This window comes from Castor canadensis, chromosome 18, assembly GCF_047511655.1.
Source record: "Castor canadensis chromosome 18, mCasCan1.hap1v2, whole genome shotgun sequence".
NCBI lineage: Eukaryota > Metazoa > Chordata > Mammalia > Rodentia > Castoridae > Castor > Castor canadensis.
Genome location: NC_133403.1, coordinates 7,306,847 through 7,325,705, shown reverse-complemented (window position 1 = coordinate 7,325,705; position 18,859 = coordinate 7,306,847). Strand labels below are relative to the sequence as shown.

The following is an 18,859-nucleotide window of genomic DNA, read 5'->3' as shown; positions in this document are numbered from 1 at the left end:
TTTGTATACTTTGCCACCCAAACACTGTAAAAGAAAATCAAAAGCTTGAACAGAGAGAAAATTCACTTCCACTTTTCTGTTTTGTAATATGCACTGCACTTTTGCTAATCATATTCCCTTTTTTGCAATGAAACAATGTAAGTTATTGTCAGTTATCTAATTGTTAGTTACACATTGACCAACCTCTGCCTCCCTTCTGGTAACTACTATTCTACTCTCTCTTTCTCTGAGAACTTGATTTCTCTTTTTCAGATTTCACCTCTGAGTGAGTGGGATGAGTAAATGTTTTCTGTGACTGGCTAATTTCATTTAACACAAAATCCCCCAGACCCTGCTGTGACCTTGCAAATGATAGCATGCTCCTCCTGACACATAAACATGGACATCTGAATTATTGGGTATGCTATCACTACACCACAATAACATTAAATGAAACACCACCTTGTAACCCAAAATTAATACCTCATGTGTCAACCAAATATAATTTGATCTGTGTATTAATTATTTCTAAGTACCCCATAGTATTTTGCTAGTAACATGTCACTAGCTCTCTAGCTCTCTCTATTATAATACTCTGCCAGGTTTTCTCAGACATGAGAACCGTTCCTTAGGGAAGTCAAGAAAATCTTCTAGTGGCCACAAACAGTGAGTCACAACTGTCCTAGCAATAGTGTTCATCCTGTGTAAGATTTCTTTATTAGCTCCTCTACAGTGGGCATATCAAACACTTTCAAATTTTAGGTTTCCTTCCCTTTCCCTACTCCTTCTGTATGCATTCTCCCCTTCCTGTATGACCCGTGTCCAATAATATTGGCTGCAATTGTTTTAGGTCTATAATCCACATATGAGGGAGAACATACAATTTTTGGCCTTCTGAACCTGGTTAACTTCACTTATGATGATGCTCTCCAGTTACATCCATTTACTTGCAAATGACAAAATTTCATTCTTCTTTGTGGCTGAGTAAAATTCCACTGTGTATAAATACCACATTTTCTTAATCCACTTGTCAGTAGTGGGGCATCTTGGCTGTTTTTGTAACTTGGCTATTGTGAATAGTGCTGCAATAAACATGGGTGTACAAGTGCCTTCGGAAAAACCTAAGTTGCACTCCTCTGGGTATATTCCTAGGAGTGATATTGATGAATCATATGGTAGATCTATGTTTAGTTTTTTAAGAAGCCTCCATATTGTTTTCCAAAATGGTTGTACTAGCTTACTTTCCCACCACCAGTGTAACAGGGTTCCTCTCTCCCTGCATCCTAGCCAACATTTGTTGGTGGTGGTATTTTTGATGATAGCTATTCTAACAGGAGTGAGGTGGAATCTTAGTGAGGTTTTGATTTGCATTTCCTTTACGGACAGGGACGGTGAGCATTTTTTTCATGTTTTTTTTTGCCATTTCGATTTCTTCCTTTGAAAAAGTTCTGTTTAGCTCCTTTTTTATTGGTTCATTGATTTTGGGGTAGTTTAGTGTTTTGAGCTCCTTATATATTCTGATTATCAGTCCTTTGTCTGATGTGTAGCCAGTGAATATTTTCTCCAAATTTGTGGGTGATCTTTTCAGTTTAGAAATCATTTCTTTTGTTGTGCAGAAGTTTTTAAATTTCATGCAGTCCCATTTGTCCATCCTTTCTCTTAGTTGCTGGGCTCCTGGAGTTCTACTGAGGAATTCTTTGCCTATACCTATTGTTTCCAGAGTATTCCCAGCTCTTTCCTGTATTAACTTCAGAATTTTGGGTCTGATATCAAGGTCCTTAATCCATTTTGAGTTGATACTAGTTCAGGATGATAGGCATGGATCTGTTTCAGTTTTCTATGGGCAGATAACCATTTTTCCCAACAACATTTGTTGAAGAGGCTGTCTATTCTCCATCATATATTTTTCAGCCATTTGATTTTTAACAAGGAGTGCATTGGAGAAAATAGAGTCTCTTCAACAAATGGTGGTTGGAAAACTGGATCTCCTCTGTAAAACACTGAAACTAGATCACATTCAAAGTGAATCAAATATCTTTATGTAAGATCTCAAATGGTAAAACTGATCCAGGAAAAACCAAGGAATACATTAGACCACAAACACCTAAGCCTACTTTGTGAACAGAACTCCAATAGCTCAGCAATTAAGAGAAAGTACTGACAAATGGGATTACATAAAGTGAAAAAGCTTCTTCACAACAAAAGTAACACTTGCTAGACTGAAGAGACAGCTTACAGAAAGGCAAGAAAATCTTTGTGAGTTATACCTTGAGCAAGGGATTAATAACTAAAATATCCATGAAGCTCAAAAAACTAACACCATAAAGAATTAACAACCCATTAAAAACATGGTTTTATGAACTGAATAGACAATTCTCAAAAAAAAGTGCAAATGACCAACAAACACATGAAAAATGCTCTACGTCTTTGGCCATAGGAAATGCAAGTGAAAAGGACACTGAGATTCCCCCACACCCCAGTAAGAATGGGTATTATCAGTAAAACAACAACAAAAGCATGTGAGGATATTGGGAAAACAAATACTTACACACTGTTGGTAGGAATGTAAAGTAGTGCAACCACTATGGAAAGCAGAATGGAGGTCCCTCAGAAAACTGAAAATAGAACTATAGGGCAAGCAATGAAGAGGTGACTTAATTTTGGATGAGAGAAGCACTTTAGAAACAGACTTGTAAAAGGGGCATGAGAAACAATAGGTTCCTCACGAAAATAACAAGCCTCTTACCAGAATAACAAAATGCAGCTGTAAGATCTGGGCCTCAAGGCCAGGGAGAACTGACCAGACCTTCCTGGATGCTCAGTTACATAAGCAAAGGTACAGACAGGTGGCTGAGTTTGGCCAAAAACTGACTCTGTGCCATCCAATCACAAATACAGTTTCAAGAAAGGATAGTTGAACTATGCAGGTTAATGCTCATGTCATTTCCTAGACTTCAGCCATTATTTGGCTTAGTTCTTTCATGAAGTCCAAATATCATGGTGCTTTACTCTCCTTTCAATAAACTTTTGTTCTGTGGAGTGAATTTGCTTTAACTCCTAACTTCTTGTCCAGCACCTTCATCCATTGACTGTGCAAGGACATGAACCCAGGGAAAAACAATCTAGTCTGATATCAGAATTACCATATGACAATCAAGCCATACTAAGGCTTCATATAACTGAAGAAATATGCTCCAGGTATGGTAGAATTACTTGCACACTCAAGTTTATTGCAGCAGTATTCAAATAACCAAGTTTTGGAAACAGCCTGGGTGCCCCACAACTGAAGAATGGATGAAGAAAACTTTATATATATATATATATATATATATATATATATATATATCTCCAGTGGAGTATCATTCAACCTTAAAGAAGAATGAAATTATATTGTTTGTAGGTAAATGGACAAAACTGGAGAACATCATATTAAGTGAAACAAGCCAGGCTCAAATGGTCAAAGACTGCTTGATTTCCCTCATAAGTAGAAGCTAGACCTATAAGATACATGTATGTACAAATAAATATGTCAACTTATGTACACATAATTATGCATTTATACATAGGCATATACATAGTGAGAGACAGAAAGAGAGAAAACAATATTGTTTTATTTGGTTTGACTGAGAGGACTACAGGAGGCAGAAGAAGGAAAGAGAATGCTAGAGAGTGAAAAATATTGACACATTCCAATTATGTATGAAATAATATAATGTAAAGCATTTTAAGGTGTTGAATTATGGGAGAGCAGAGCGATAGATAGAGATTAAGTAATTGCAGGGGGGTTAATCTGACTAACACATGAAATATACATGCCTGAAATGCCAAGGCAAAACCCCCTTGTGCTATCAATATTCACATAAAAAATGAAAAAAGATAAGACAGTGAAACAGATGCTTTCTGGGAGCAGGAACCAGTGGGGGATGAGAAGAAAAAAAGGAAAAGGTGACTGAGGGAGAATATGGCGAGTGTGTTTTGTGTGCATGAATGGAAATAGAATGATGAAACCTGTTGAAATATTTCTAAAAAAGGGAGCAGCAGGCATGAGGAAGTACAAGGGAGGGAATGAATTTCATTAAGATGTATTGTTAGCACAAATGTAAATATCACATGGTATCCCCCTTATGACTCATATATTCTAACAGAAAATAAAACAATGCTCACAACAAAACCATGAGGGAAACGTAATAAAATATACAGTGAATTACAATGTAGGAAGCTAAATGTCACTTTATAATATAAATTTGGCCATACTACATATGCTAATACCCATTCTGTAGGATCTGACTTTAGAAATTGCTAAAGTATTCTAAATCTATTTGAAAAAATTTAAACTGTTAATGGACCTTTGAAACATTGCTGAACCACTATCTGTTGAGGATTAAGACTAAGTTTATTATTTTACATTCAATTCCACAGTTTCCTATGACTGAGCAGGAATGCTTTTTAACCCAGCTGAACCATGACTCACAAAATGGCACCAAAAGTCATTTAGCTTTTCCTGTACTGTTTCTTCCTTTCTGTCTTTTGTTTCTTATTCTTAATTCCTTCCATCATTTTTCCTTCTGTCTTTCTTTCATGATTTCTTTCCATTTTAGGTACTAGAGATTGAGCACAGAATCTTGTTTAGCTTGTTCTAGGTCACTCAACAAAAACCCCAAACCCATTTAACTTTCTGAAAAAAAAGTATACCAATACATTCCACAATTTTAAATTTCTGTATGATCAAATTTGCAACACACCTAGACCAAGACTTCTTGTGAGAGAAAAAAATCCACAGTAACCATGTTACACAAGATGGAATGAACAAACAAGGTTCAAATCATGGATGATGGATGGATAAAGACCTGGACCTTCTGAATTGCAGAAACCAGCTGAACTCTTAAGTTCCTGGGTCTGAGAAGATATGCCCTGTGACTACCAGGGGACCTATGTGGTCACCCCTCACTGCAGACCATTCACTAAACGTGGCCTGCCCTGAGGACTAGGGACAGTGCTCACTGATGCAGAATCAACAGCAGTGTCCTCTGTGGCCTGACAGAATCCCTTCAGCAAGGAGTTCTGTATAGTAGTCTCAGAGCTCCCCCAAGAGGTAAAGCAAATTTTTATCCTCCTCAATCTGCAGTGTGAGCTGAACTCCAACACCTCACCCCAAGGAGGAGCTAGCAGAGTTACGTTGCAAATACATTTTCATGAGCAGCTCCTTCTCTGCAGAGGGTGGGAAAGAAAAGAAGGCAGGGGGCAGATTAGCCTCACTGTGGGGCTAAAGGAGCTTTGTATTGTTTGGATTCCTCTCCTCCTGGTGGTCCTCTCTTACTGCACAGGTAAGAACAGGTCTCAAGGGCAAGGTGTCAGTACAGAGCTGGCAATGATCCTTTGATTTAAACCTATGTGAGGCTCCCGGGGCCTGGTCCAAGTCCCCGTGGCAGGGTCTGCAGCCACGTGGGCCTTGGGTGGGGACGGCTCAAAGGCGGCCTGGTCCCCGTGACCCGGAGGCGGGCCTGGTCAGTTAGGTGCCCAGCGTGCCCTGAGCCCTTGTGCCGGCCTTTGTTGTGGAGGTCCGGGTGTTCGGCCCACATGGAGCCGTCAGACTGCTACAGCATACCTACTGGTACCTCCAAGTGTCCACCATCCCAGAGGGTACCTGCCTTGACTGGCACAACTGCATCCAACAGTGACTTGGCGAGTCTTTTTGGTGTCCTGTCTGCTTTGACTATGTGTTACCACCCATTCTCCAGTGTCAGAGCGGTCATCTCCTTTGTAGCAACTGTCGCCCAAAACTCACATGTTGTCCAACTTGTTAGGATCCATTCACAACTTGGCTGTGGAGAAAGGGGCCAATTCAGTACTCTTCCTTCTGCATGTGAAATAACTCTTCCACACACAGAGAAAGCAGACCATGAACTCCTGTCCATGCCCTGTTGCTTCCTGTAAATGGCAAGGCTCTTTGGATGCTGTGATGCCCCATCTGATGCATCAGCACAAGTCCATTACAACCCTACAGTGGGAGGATACAGTTTTCCTTGCCACAGACATTAATCATCCTTGTGCTATAGACTGGGTGATGATGCAGTCCTGTTTTGGCTTTCACTTCATGTTAGTTTTGGAGAAACAGGAAAAATACGATGGTCATCAGCAGTTCTTCGCAATCGTACAGCTGATAGGAACAGGCAAGCAAGCTGAAAATTTTGCTTATGGACTTGAGCTAAATGGTCATAGGTGGCGATTGACTTGGGAAGCGACTCCTCGATCTATTCATGAGGGAATTGCAACAGCCATTATGAATAGTGACTGCCTAGTCTTTGACACCAGCATTGCACAGCTTTTTGCAGAAAATGGCAATTTAGGCATCAATGTAACTATTTCCATGTTTTGAAATGAAAATCAAACATTTTCTGGCCAGTTAGTTTAAAACTGTTGCATTCAATTTAAGAGAGAATAAGACACCCATCTGCCTGCCAACCTGAAATTCTTGGTAGGTAGAAGCTAGACACATGAAGGTAAATAAAAGGAAAGGCTGTTAAACACAGGAAACAGTTGCATGTAGTAACACTAATATATTTAAAACTAAGTCAACAGTAAACCTCTGAGAAAAATATATATATATTCCCCCATGATGGGAATCTTTTGTATGAAGAAAGGAAGCATTGTAAAATAATTCTGAATTCTGTGTTTGTTGTAGATTGATTGTGCGTGTGTATGTGTGCGTGTTTTTTCCTTTAACTGACAAGCCATCTGAGTGGTTTCTGACCACTGCTTTCCCCTTTGTGAGTCAATACCTAGTGCTGCTGGGATTTTTTTTTGAGGGGTGTGTGTGTGTGTGTTTGCTAATTTTTATTTTAGTTTTTCATTAAATAAATTTGACTTTTCTGTAATTCAGGTTTTATCTCACTTTTTTGTACCTTTTTAAAGTTAGTCTTTTGATATGCGTAACTGTTTATGCCAAAGTTTGTGTTCAGTATGTATTTTCTTTTCCCTCATTAATCAGTTCATTAGAAATACTTTAAATTTAGCTATTTTGTGAAGATACGGTTCCAGAAAAGAATGGTAACATCAGAACAATTATCAAGCTATTTGAATATTTGAAGCTGTAAGATGGTCTTCTCAGTGTGTCTCCCTCTCACCATCTCACTCCTTCTCATCCAGTCATGCTTTCAGGCTTACTCTCTGAAAGGTCAGGGAATACATTCTCATTTATACAAATAACTGGAAAAAAAATCAGGCTTTTTTTTTCTTTTCCAAAATATCTTGGACAAATCACGTGTTTAAAATTTGTTCCTGTGTTTATTGGTTTTGCAAAAGAAGGCATCGTCATACACAGTATTTGTAATTTAAAGCAAATCATTTGTTTAAAAAAGCAGTTTGCAAGAAATGTTTCGGTCTTTTATAATTCTCATTAAAAAGATTATCTGGCAAATTAGCAAAAAACAATGTGAAGTGTTATTATGGCTTTTTTTAATTTGTTCATTTTCTCTCCATGGATCACATGTGTGTGTGGCTTCAGGTTTCCTCTCCCAGTTTGTGCTGACTTGTCACCCTACATATCTGCATCTCCAAGATGTTCTGCCAGACTCACCTGTACCCTGAGGGTGACATTAATGTTGCTAGCTGTGCCATACACTGGTACCAACAGAAGCCAGGATGTTCTCTTTGGTTTCTTTTGTACTGCAAGTTAGTCAATTAGGGGTCAGAGCTCAGGACTACCCAGCTGTTGTGATTAGATGAGAGGCTGCAGTGCCCTCAAGAATGAAAGAGGCTCCTGGGAGATCCTTCAACCCTTTAGCATATAGGGCCACATGGTAGAGATTATCTGTGGCCCTTGGCAGACACAAATTTGCTGATTCTGGGATTCCCCAGACTGCAAACTATGAGAAATGAATTTCTGTCATTTATAATCCACCCAATAGTGGGAATTAGGTTATAGCAGTTCAAACAGACCAAAAAACCTGCTCAGCCTATTTCTACCTTAGTAAATGAACATTATAATGGCACCTGAACAATACAGACATTTTCTCAGAAGATTCTACATTTCCAGGCAGTGAGCATGTCTGGACATGACCCTCGGTTTGAGGACAATTTTTTAACATCACTGTGTTACTGAATTCTAGTGAGTTTTTTCTTGGAAATTACAAGTCCCAGAAAAAACACAGATATTGTTAGGGTACAAGGCCAGCCACCCTCTGAGAGGACAAACGACACTCGAGACAAAGGAAGTCATAAGGCAAGGTTTATTTTCTAGCTAGCTAGGGTCCAAGCATCTGCCTGACACAGCAGGTTTCAACAAGGACCCTGAGAGAAAAGTTTAAGCAGGTCTTATACTCTTTAAAGCATCAATCATTGTCACATAGGAATTCCTCATGCCCCTGGGGTCACATTTTCCTGATCTTGCCCACATCCTGGTGGTGGGGTAATATTATTTATTGGGAACTGGGGAAACACCAGAGGTTTACTTATCAGGTTACAATGAATGTGTTCTCCCATAAATTAGAGGCTAGTAGTGGAATAGAAACCTAAGGATTAGATAAGAACAGCAGGGGAGTCCTGTTTTGGAAAGTTTATTTACAAGTGGAGACAAAGAAAGGCAGGAATGGGTGCTTATCTCTGCATGGTGCCTTTCATCTCGGTCCTGAACTTTTGCATGGCTCTAATGGGCAATTCCTCACACCTCTGTCCAAGGTTACAGCTTTTAATTGACAGTTTACCATGTTTTACAACCCTGTTTCAAGGCTATCTTCCTCTTCACGAGGTTACCCAAGGGTCATGCCACTTATAGCTGATTTTTAGGCTAGGTGGGCTGCAAATTAAAGTACCCCAACATTCCCCCCTTTAGATGTTCATAATGAGGAATCATGCTCATTTGGATGATATGCGTAAACATTTTCAGGGCTAGGTAGCCCCTCATATTGCTGTCTCAGGACCATGAGTTGGACTGTACTAACTCGATCTTTTACAAAGTTCACTAGCTTATTCAGAATGCATGGGCCGAAAGTTAGGATAAGCAGCAGTATAACCAAGGGACCCACCAGGGTGGAGACCAAGGTAGTAAACCAGGGGGACCTACTGAACCAAGCTTCGAACCAACCTTCTTGGGCTTCTCTTTCCCACTTCCTTTTTGCCAGTCCTTCCCTCACTTTAGACATAGACTCCCTAACTACTCCCGAATGATCAGCATAGAAACAACATTCCTCCCCTAAGGCGGCACATATTCCCCCCTGCTGAAGGAACAATAACTCTAGCCCCCGTCTGTTCTGAAGTACTACCTCAAATAGGGAGGTAAGGGATTTTTCTAGGTGACTAATGTAGGCTTCTATTCTCTCTATATCCTCGTCTATGGCCGTGCGCAGCGAGGACATCCCGCTATGTTGAGTAGCCAGGGAAGCTCTGCTGGTTTCTGCTCCAGCCACTCCTAGGCTAAGTAGGATAGCAATGGTTAATGCAGAAATAGGCTCTCTCTTTTTTCTTTCACCTGTTCCTGTATTCCAGTGTGAATATAGGCTCTCCTCAGAATGATAGATGATGTGGGGCAGCACAGTCTAGGACACAGAATTCCTTAGAGCCATTAAAGACATTAGCCGATAGGCAAGGGGTGAGCCCAGACTGTGAGCATATCCAACATCCATTGTCTTTTGGAATTACCCACTTAATACCATTGTCCCAGGTGGGGTTGGTATCTAAAACAGCACATAGGTCCTGTTTTCCCGCTGGCACCTTCCCTAAGCAGGTTCCTTGGCTGCTCACTTGTTGTATGGTCAGACCCCTCTTACGGTTTCCCCAGGAACATTGAGTGAGGTTTTCACTAGTCGAGACATTGTAGGCGGCATTTAGTCCTATTGCCTCATAGATTGGGGGCCTCACATCATAGCACAGCCAGCAGGAGGTAGTCATATTAGGGCTGGTGTGGTTTAATGTTAGGAATGCGGCATTTACCAAATTCCAATGGGGGTCCATAGACCTGGTCGTGGGGCTGGGCCTTCCCAGGGAAGTGCCAGTTCCTAGCGGTCCTGGAGTTGTAATACTAGCATTTGAGTGAGGTCGGGAAGGGACCAGGGTTGTGTGAGGTCGGGGAGGCGGGTCAACATAGTGTGGCTTAAGTACTTTATTGGGGTCTATCGCCCGAGTAGGGGCTGTTTGCTGTGTGAGCTGGATGGTAAATAGGGCTCCCTGGTCTTGGACCCGAGCCTCATTGGGTCATAGCAGCGAATTTCCCAGATGAAGCCTGATATCCATTGAGTGTCAGCTTTACCTTTTTCTGTAAATTTGATTTTTACAAGGTCACAGCAGGGCCTCCAGCAGCTTCTTTGTTCTGTTATACAGCCCGTAGACACGGTAATTAGGTCTGTTTTCTCAGGGGGTGGCCACCAGATGTTGCCAGTGGACACACAGGACCAGGAAGTGCAAAAAAAATTCGATGCCCCCCGCACTATTACTTTTACCTTTTAGGTGTCCTGGACAGACGTAAAAGTTATCCTTCCGAATCCCCGCACGGGCCACCAGTTTGTCAGATCAAAGGTTAAATCAGGGAACCAGATGTTGGGAGGGGTCACCTTGGAGGTCTGAGTGAGAATCTCCCCTGTGGATGTATCTATGACCACCCAGGTGAGGTGGTAGGGCTGGTGGGGATTAGGGTTCTGGGCAGGTCCCACCCAGCATAGACACAGAAGGCTTAGAATGCGCAGGAGGAATTTTATCATCTTGCTGGCTAATGGGCCTTGGGGTCTGTCCTGGTCCGGAGGTCACTGTAGGGGAGGCGTTGAGAGTTGTGTGGAGAGTTGCTCTGTACGTCTCCTGGGCCGGATGAGCTTCAGTTTTAACGGATTATTGGGGTGTCGCCGTGAGATCCACTCTCTAGCCTCTTCCTGTTCTTGCTGACTGGCTTGACGCACGTGGGAGTGATGGACCCAAGGCCTGACGCCGTCAACCTTAAGAGCAGTGGGGGTAACCAGAATGACCATGTAAGGGCCCTTCCATCTTTCTTCTAAAGTGCGGGCTCTGTGTCTCTTTACCCATACCCAATCCCCTGGGATGATGCCATGTTCCGGGTTTGATGCATCTTTGGTCTCATACAAGGAGTGCATTAAAGGCCAGATCTCTTGTTGGACCTCCTGTAGGGCCTTTATGCTAGCCAAGTAATTTGGGGCCATACTGGGGTCTTGGCCCGGTAGAGTTCGGAAAACAATGGGGGCAGAGCCCCATATAGAATTTCAAAAGGTGTCAATCCATGTACATATGGTGAATTTTGAACCCGGAAGATGGCATAGGGTAGGAGGGCCACCCAGTCTCCGCCAGTCTCGATGGCTAATTTAGATAAGGTCTCCTTTAGGGTCTGATTCATTCTTTCTACCTGCCCTGAGCTCTGGGGGTTATATTCACAATGTAGTTTCCAATTAGTCCCCACTGCCCGGGCCAGCCCTTGTAGGACGTTACTGATGAAAGCTGGACCATTATCAGAGCCTAGAGTTTCGGGGCTGCCATATATGGGTATGATTTCCTCCAGCAAAACCTTAGCTACAACCTGAGCAGTCTCTCGTTTTGTAGGAAAAGCCTCCACCCAGCCTGAGAAAGTGTCTATCAGAACCAACAAATACCTATGCCCATACCTTCCCGGCTTCACCTCAGTGAAATCCACTTCCCAGCTCTGTCCCGCTGCCCTCCCCCGTACCTGTGTACCTGTATGTAGGAGTCCCTTTTTGCTGAGTTTCATAGCCTGACACCTGGCACATTGGTCCACAATCCTTTGAATCTGGGCTGTTTGGTGTGGGAACCAGAGGCAGGCTGACTGGAGGAGGGCAAGTAGTTTTTTCTTGCCTAAATGGTTGGCTCGACGTAGGTTGGAGAGGAGAAACAGTCCTAACTTTTCAGGAAGGATCAGTCGCCCTTCGTCATCATGATACCAGCCTTGCTGGTTGGACTCTGAGCATCGGTGACCTTGGATCCACTGTCTGTCTTCCGGGGTGTACTCGGGTCGTGGTGGTAAGCGTGGAAGCTCGAGCATGGGTAAGGTCAGCACTAGGGTCGTGGAGGCCAAAGCAGCGTTTCGGGCCACTTCGTCCGCTTGCCGGTTCCCCATAGCTTCCAGAGTCTGGGAAGACTGGTGACCAGGAACGTGTACTATCGCCGCAGCCTGGGGTTTCTGCACTGCAATCAGTAATCTGTGGATCTCCGGGAGGTTAAGTAGCTCCTTTCCTTCCACTGTAATGAAACCCCTTTCCCAGTAGATGGCGCCATGTATATGGACGGTGCCGAAAACGTAGCGGCTGTCGGTATAAACAGTCACCCGTTTTCCCTTAGCCCGCTCGAGTGCCTCTGCCAGCACTATCAGTTCGGCCTTCTGGGCTGAGGTCCGCGGGGGCAACAGGGCACTCCAAATTATTTTCCCACATTGATCCACCACTACTGCCCCCGCCTTACGTACCCCATCCGAGACAAAGCTACTCCCATCTGTATACCATACCAGCTCGCTGTTGGGTAGGGCTAGGTCCTGAAAATCGGGGCGCACTTGGAGGATTTCAGCTATGATCTCTTGACAGTCATGTAGGGGGGCTTCCAGGTCCAGATTTGGCATCAAGGTGGCCATTTTAAGAGAGACTGGTTCAGAGAAGAGGATTCAGGGGGCATCCAGCAAGAGCCCTTGGTAATGAGTCAGTTGGGCGTTGGTCATCCATCTACTTGGAGGGTGCTTTAGGACCCCCTCTACTGCATTAGGGGTTACCACCTTCAGATGTTGCCCAAATGTGAGCTTATCAGCGTCCTTTACAATTAGGGCAACTGTTGCTATGATCTGCAGGCATGGGGGCCAGCCTGCTGCAACTGGGTCCAACCTTTTGGATAGATAAGCAACTGGACGCTTCCAGGGCACTAGGCACTGCGTTAGTACACCTTTCGCTATTCCCCTTTCGTCTACAAAGAGGGTGAAGGGCTTTAGAGGGTCTGGCAGTGCCAGGGCTGGAGCTCTTAGGAGGGCGGTCTTGAGCTCCTCAAAGGCCTTCTGTTGATCTGGTCCCCAGGCCCATGGGGCCTTATCTTTAGTTGCCTTGAATAAGGGTTTTGCCAGTTCAGCATACCCCAATATCCACAGCCGGCAGTAGCCTGCCATCTCCAGGAACTCACGAACTTCTCGAGCTGAGGTGGGGACAGGGAGTCTGAGAATAGTTTCTTTCATAGCATTCGTTAACCATCTGGTTCCCTCTTTTAGCTCATACCCCAGGTAGGTGACTGTTTGTCTACAAATTTGGGCCTTCTTTGCACTGGCCTGATAGCCCAATTTCCCCAGCTCCTGGAGGAGGTCTCCAGTGGCTTGCCGGCATTCAGCTTCAGATGCAGCTGCCAGAGCAAGTCATCTACATACTGCAAAAGTGTGATGGAACTGTGGCTCCGGCGATATGAGTCCAGATCCTGATTAAGAGCCTCACGGAACAGAGCAGGGGAGTTTTTGAAACCCTGTGGGAGTCAGTCCATGTTAACTGTCCGGGGGTTCCCATATTTCCATCATGCCATTCGAAGGCAAAAATTTGTTGACTGTTGGGTGCCAGGGCTATGTTAAAAAAAGCATCTTTCAAGTCCAAAGTGGTATACCAAACATGGGAAGAGGGCAAATGGCTTAGCAAGGTATAGGGGTTGGGGACTGTGGGGTGGATGTCCTCGAACCTCTTCTTTACTTCCCTTAAATCTTGGACTGGCCTATAGTCTCTTCCCCCGGGTTTCTTAATGGGGAGGAGTGGAGTGTTCCAAGCAGAACGGCAGGGCCGTAATATTCCGGCCTCCAGGAGACGGTTAATGAGAGGGGCAATCCCCCTCTGTGCCTCAGAAGACATGGGATACTGACAGAATCGGATGGGCTGAGCCGAAGCCTTGATTTCTACCATTACCGGTGTTCGATGTTTCACAAGCCCCACACCTGTTATTTCTGCCCAAGCCTGAGGGAAGGTTTGAATACAATAAGTCATTTCAGGGGACCACTCAATAGGTTTTGGGGGAGGGTCCCGCAAGGAGAACAAGCGATGTTCATCCTCGAGAGACACAGTCAAGACTTGGAGGGGCTGTCCTCGTCCATCCATCAATTTGATTCCATCCAGCTCAAAGTGAATGTGAGCCCTCACCTTAGTTAGCAGATAACGTCCCAGAAGGGGGGCAGGGCATTCAGGAATGACCAAAAAGGAATGGATCACCTGATGCCAATCCAAATCCACCTGATGGTTGCTAGTCCATTGATATGCCTTGCATCCAGTGGCTCCTTGCACGAGACTAATTTTCTGAGACAGTGGCCCAGTAGGTTTATGTAGAACTGAATATTGAGCCCCTGTGTCCACCATGCATCTCACGGGCTTCCCCTCCACATATATGGCTACCCAAGACTCGGGGAGGGGTTCTGAGCCCCGTCCCCTCTAGTCATTGTCCAATTCAGTTAACAGGACCCAGGTGTCATTGTTGGGCCTGCTATTTGGCCTCAAGCGACCCTGGAGCTTGGGACATTCTCTCTTCCAGTGTCCATATTCCTTACAATAGGCACACTGTCCCTGGCCTAACTGGGGCTGATCTCTTTGGGGATGGGGGGGCCAGTCCGTCCAGAGTCTTGTCCAGCCAAACCTTGGACCCTTGCTAGCAATAGTTTAGCCATTTCCTTCTGCTGTTTCTTGTTTTCCTTACTCTGGTGTTCCCTGTCCTCCCTCTGAATCCTTTCTTGTAGTTCCTGATTTTCTTTCCTGATTCTATCCTCTCGCTCTTCCAGGGTTTCTCAGGTGTTAAAAACTTTTTTGGCTACTTTCATCAGATCCTGGATAGCCATTTCCCCAAGTCCTTCCTGCTTATATAGTTTCTTCCTAATATTGGGGGCAGCCTGATTTATGAAGGACATTATCATGGCTGACTGATTCACCTCTGCTAGTGGATCTAGGGGGGTATACTGTCTGTATGCATCGTAAAGGCGCTCAAAGAATGTGGCCGGGCTTTCATTCTCCCCCTACACTACTGTCTTTACCTTAGCCAGATTGGTAGGGCGGCGAGCTGCCACACAGAGGCCTGCCATAAGAGTCTGGTGGTAGACCTGGAGATGCTCCCTACCTTCTGCATTCCCATAGTCCCAGTCGAGTCTGTTTAAGGGAAAACAGTCATCAATCAGGTTTGGCAGGATAGTCCGTTGTCCATTGTCACTGTGGACATTCTTTCTAGCTTCAGTGAGAATCCACTCTCGTTCCTCAGTGGTGAACAGAGTCTTAAGGAGCTGCTGACAGTCATCCCATGTAGGACTGTGAGCATGTAAAATGGACTTGAACAGATCAGTCAGGCCTCTAGGATCCTCAGAAAAAGGAGGATTCTGGGCTTTCCAGTTGTACAGGTCACTACTTGAAAAGGGCCAATACTGATAGATGCATCCCCCATTGGGACCAGCACTGCCCAGAGCCCGCACAGGGAGGATGGGGGGGCAGTGGAAGTGGAGGAGGGCTCCTCCTCCAGAATTTCTTCGCGCTGCCTACGGGGCCTGAGTCCCCTCGCCAGTCTGGAGACTGGGGCAGGGGGTGCAGACGGGGAAGCTGATGAATGGGGAGGTTCAGGGGGGGCAGCTGCCTCTGGCTGGAGCAACGCAGCAGCGGCATACTGCAGGGGGCTTGCCTCAAAATCTAAGTCTATCAAGGATGGGTGGGAACTCTGTTCTTCCTGCAGAATAGGCTTCTTAGGGGAATTAACAGGAGTGGGGGCATTCTCCAACATGGCCAGTATTGTGGGCCGGTCTATAGGTGCCTCATGGATAAACAGCCGCAGCCAGGAAGGGGGGTCCTCTACTAAAGTCTGCCACATAAGGATGTAGGGATATTGATCAGGGTGGCCATGAAGACCAGGTTTATTAATGACATCGCGGACCTTCTTAATTGTGTCCAAAGAGAAGGTACCCTGAGGAGGCCAGCCTACATTAAAGGTTGGCCATTCCACTGAGCAAAGGGCATCAAACTTACCTTTCTTAATTTCCACACCATAATTGTGTCCCTTAGCACGGATTTCTGAAAAGTGACTCAGAAGAAGGGTCTTAAGAGTTACCTGAGCCTGTCCCATGATGATCAGAAGAGATGGACAAAGGAGACAACAAAGAACAAAAGAGACAATTCCAGCAGACAAACAAATTCGCACAGGACTCTCCAACATACACAAGTAATGGCCGGTCAACCAGACTACTCTCACAGGCGCATTTCCATTCACACCAGATTCAGGATCCTTACCCAAAGACCGCCCAAATGGCGTCCACTGAGGACGTCGGTGCAGCTCCTGACTGTCGGGGATGTTTCCCACAACTTCCAATAGTGAAACCTCCAGGGCTGTAACCCTTTCCCTCCACTCAATGAGAATTCCCAACCAAATTCAGATGGGGACCCCAGGTCCCTCCAAACAGAGGTGGCCAATCCTCCTTCTGTGGTCTTTCCCAATTAAACCTTGGTATTGGAGGCTGTTTGTTCCTCTCAGGGAGGGGCCGATCTTGCTGGGGCCTCCACCTGTTAGGGTACGAGGCCGGCCACCCTGTGAGAGGACAAAGGACACTCGAGACAAAGGAAGTCATAAGGCAAGGTTTATTTTCTAGCTAGCTAGGGTCCAAGCATCTGCCTGACACAGCAGGTTTCAACAAGGACCCTGAGAGAAAAGTTTAAGCAGATCTTATACTCTTTAAAGCATCAGTCATTGTCACATAGGAATTCCTCATGCCCCTGGGGTCACATTTTCCTGATCTTGCCCACATCCTGGTGGTGGGGTAATATTATTTATTGGGAACTGGGGAAACACCAGAGGTTTACTTATCAGGTTACAAGGAATGTGTTCTCCCATAAATTAGAGGCTAGTAGTGGAATAGAAACCTAAGGATTAGATAAGAACAGCAGGGGAGTCCTGTTTTGGAAAGTTTATTTACAAGTGGAGACAAAGAAAGGCAGGAATGGGTGCTTATCTCTGCATGGTGCCTTTCATCTCGGTCCTGAACTTTTGCATGGCTCTAATGGGCAATTCCTCACACCTCTGTCCAAGGTTACAGTTTTTAATTGACAGTTTACCATGTTTTACAACCCTGTTTCAAGGCTATCTTCCTCTTCACGAGGTTACCCAAGGGTCATACCAGTTATAGCTGATTTTTAGGCTAGGTGGGCTGCAAGTTAAAGTACCCCAACAATATGATTGGCATAAGTTATATGAAACTGAGCCTTGAGGTGAGCAAATAAAAGTCTCATTTATACAATCAGTGAAAAGCATAAAATAATAAAGCAGTATGGGACTGTGTAGGGTATGTTATATGGGTTTCTCTGGGAACATTAAGTGTGTTCACTCAGAAAAGTCCCGCAAACACTCTCAATGTAGGGGAAAGGAAAGATGGGTCCTCTGTCACTATTGTTGACGGCAGCTGTGTCCTCTTTCCTCCAGATCATCTGTCACTGCTCAGGTAAGGTCAGGACACACATGTCTAGGGTTAGGGCTCCAAGCTGAGTCATTCCCCTCAGACTAAGATGTCCAAGCAGCTCTAACTTTATCTCTGCTTTACCACTCATCATCGTTATCTCTTTCCAGATTATGTGTCAGCCTGTGCTGACTCAGCTGTCCTCCCTCACTGCATCTTCTGGATCATCTGCCAGACTGACCAGCATCCTAAACAGTAATTTCATTGTTGCTGGCTACCACATATCCTGGTACCAGCAGAAGACAGGGAGTGCTTCTCAGTTTCTGTTAATCTACTCAGCCTCAATTAAGAACCAGGGCTTTGGGGTTCCCAGTCACTTCTCAAGATCCAAACATGCCTCACACAATGCTGGACTTTTACACATCTTTGGACTTCAGCCTGAGGATGAGCCTGACTGCCACTAAGAAACATTTCACTACATCAGTAGCACTTACACAGTGATCCAGACCAAGGGGTAATTGAGATTAAAACCTCACCTTTGTTTTGCTTTCTCGGACATATTTCTAATATGTACTTAACCAGACAATTTCTACATGACTCAGTTTCCCTCCCAGTTGATGATGGATGAAGACAGAGGAGATTGACCCTCCCTTTTCCTCCTCAGTTTCTGGGCTTGGCTCAAATGCATGTGTAATATGAGAGTGCCTGGTCAGTCACAGAGTCCATGGTGTGCCCATACCACTACATGAGATTCACACCATAGTGAGATCCACTTCCACTAAAACTGCTATTTCCAGCCGGACTCTTGTAACAGCCCAGCCCCCTGAGGCTTAGAGAAAGAAGGTCTGTATGACTCCAGTTATTCTGAGAAAAGTCTCCTCCCCAGTGAGATGTATGTGTGGTGTCTTCCCAGTGAGCATAATGACAACCTGGATGGGGCTCTTTCCCACTGAGTCAAGTTCTGCTCCCATCTGTGCCCCAAGGTGATTTTGTGATCTTGCTGAGATTATAGGGAGGCTTGGGTCACACAGGGTTAAGGACATTCTTGAACAAAGATTGTCCATTCTATAATAACAGTATTCAGTGAAGATCAGAGATATACATGGAGTGATGTCTCCACTCTGGAGTTTTAGGAAGTCACTGCTGTTGGCACCCTGTTTCGTCCTGGCCTTCCATTTCATAATTCTATCTACACAGGTGACTTGATGTTAGGGTTTTTGTAAGGTACTCACTAGGAGCATATTTTTGTTTCTCTTTCCATTCCTTAGTACAGTTATAGGGCCTTTGCACTGGCTTCAAATAATAAAGTCAATAGTAGGGGATAGACTATGTGTGACTCTTAGGTCTCAGATTTCCTTAACCTGAAACTAGGTGAGTCTGCCTTCTGTTCCTATCCCAGTTCTGCAGTGCACTGGGCAACTACAGCAGAATAATCTGAGCAGGGTGGCTTATAAAAAACAGCCATGTGTTCCTCACAGATTTAGATAATGGAAATCTATCATCAGGACACTGAAC

The 18,859-nt window shown here is 44.6% G+C and overlaps 1 long non-coding RNA gene and 1 pseudogene across 1 annotated transcript in view; one reads left to right on the top strand and one right to left on the bottom strand.

Annotated features, from left to right (window-relative positions):
* LOC141418802 (uncharacterized) overlaps positions 1-18,859 on the bottom strand; it is a 42,541-nt gene that overhangs the window by 8,014 nt on the left and 15,668 nt on the right. The window lies entirely within an intron of this gene.
* On the top strand, positions 5,557-6,377 carry LOC141418900 (E3 ubiquitin-protein ligase SIAH1-like; annotated as a pseudogene).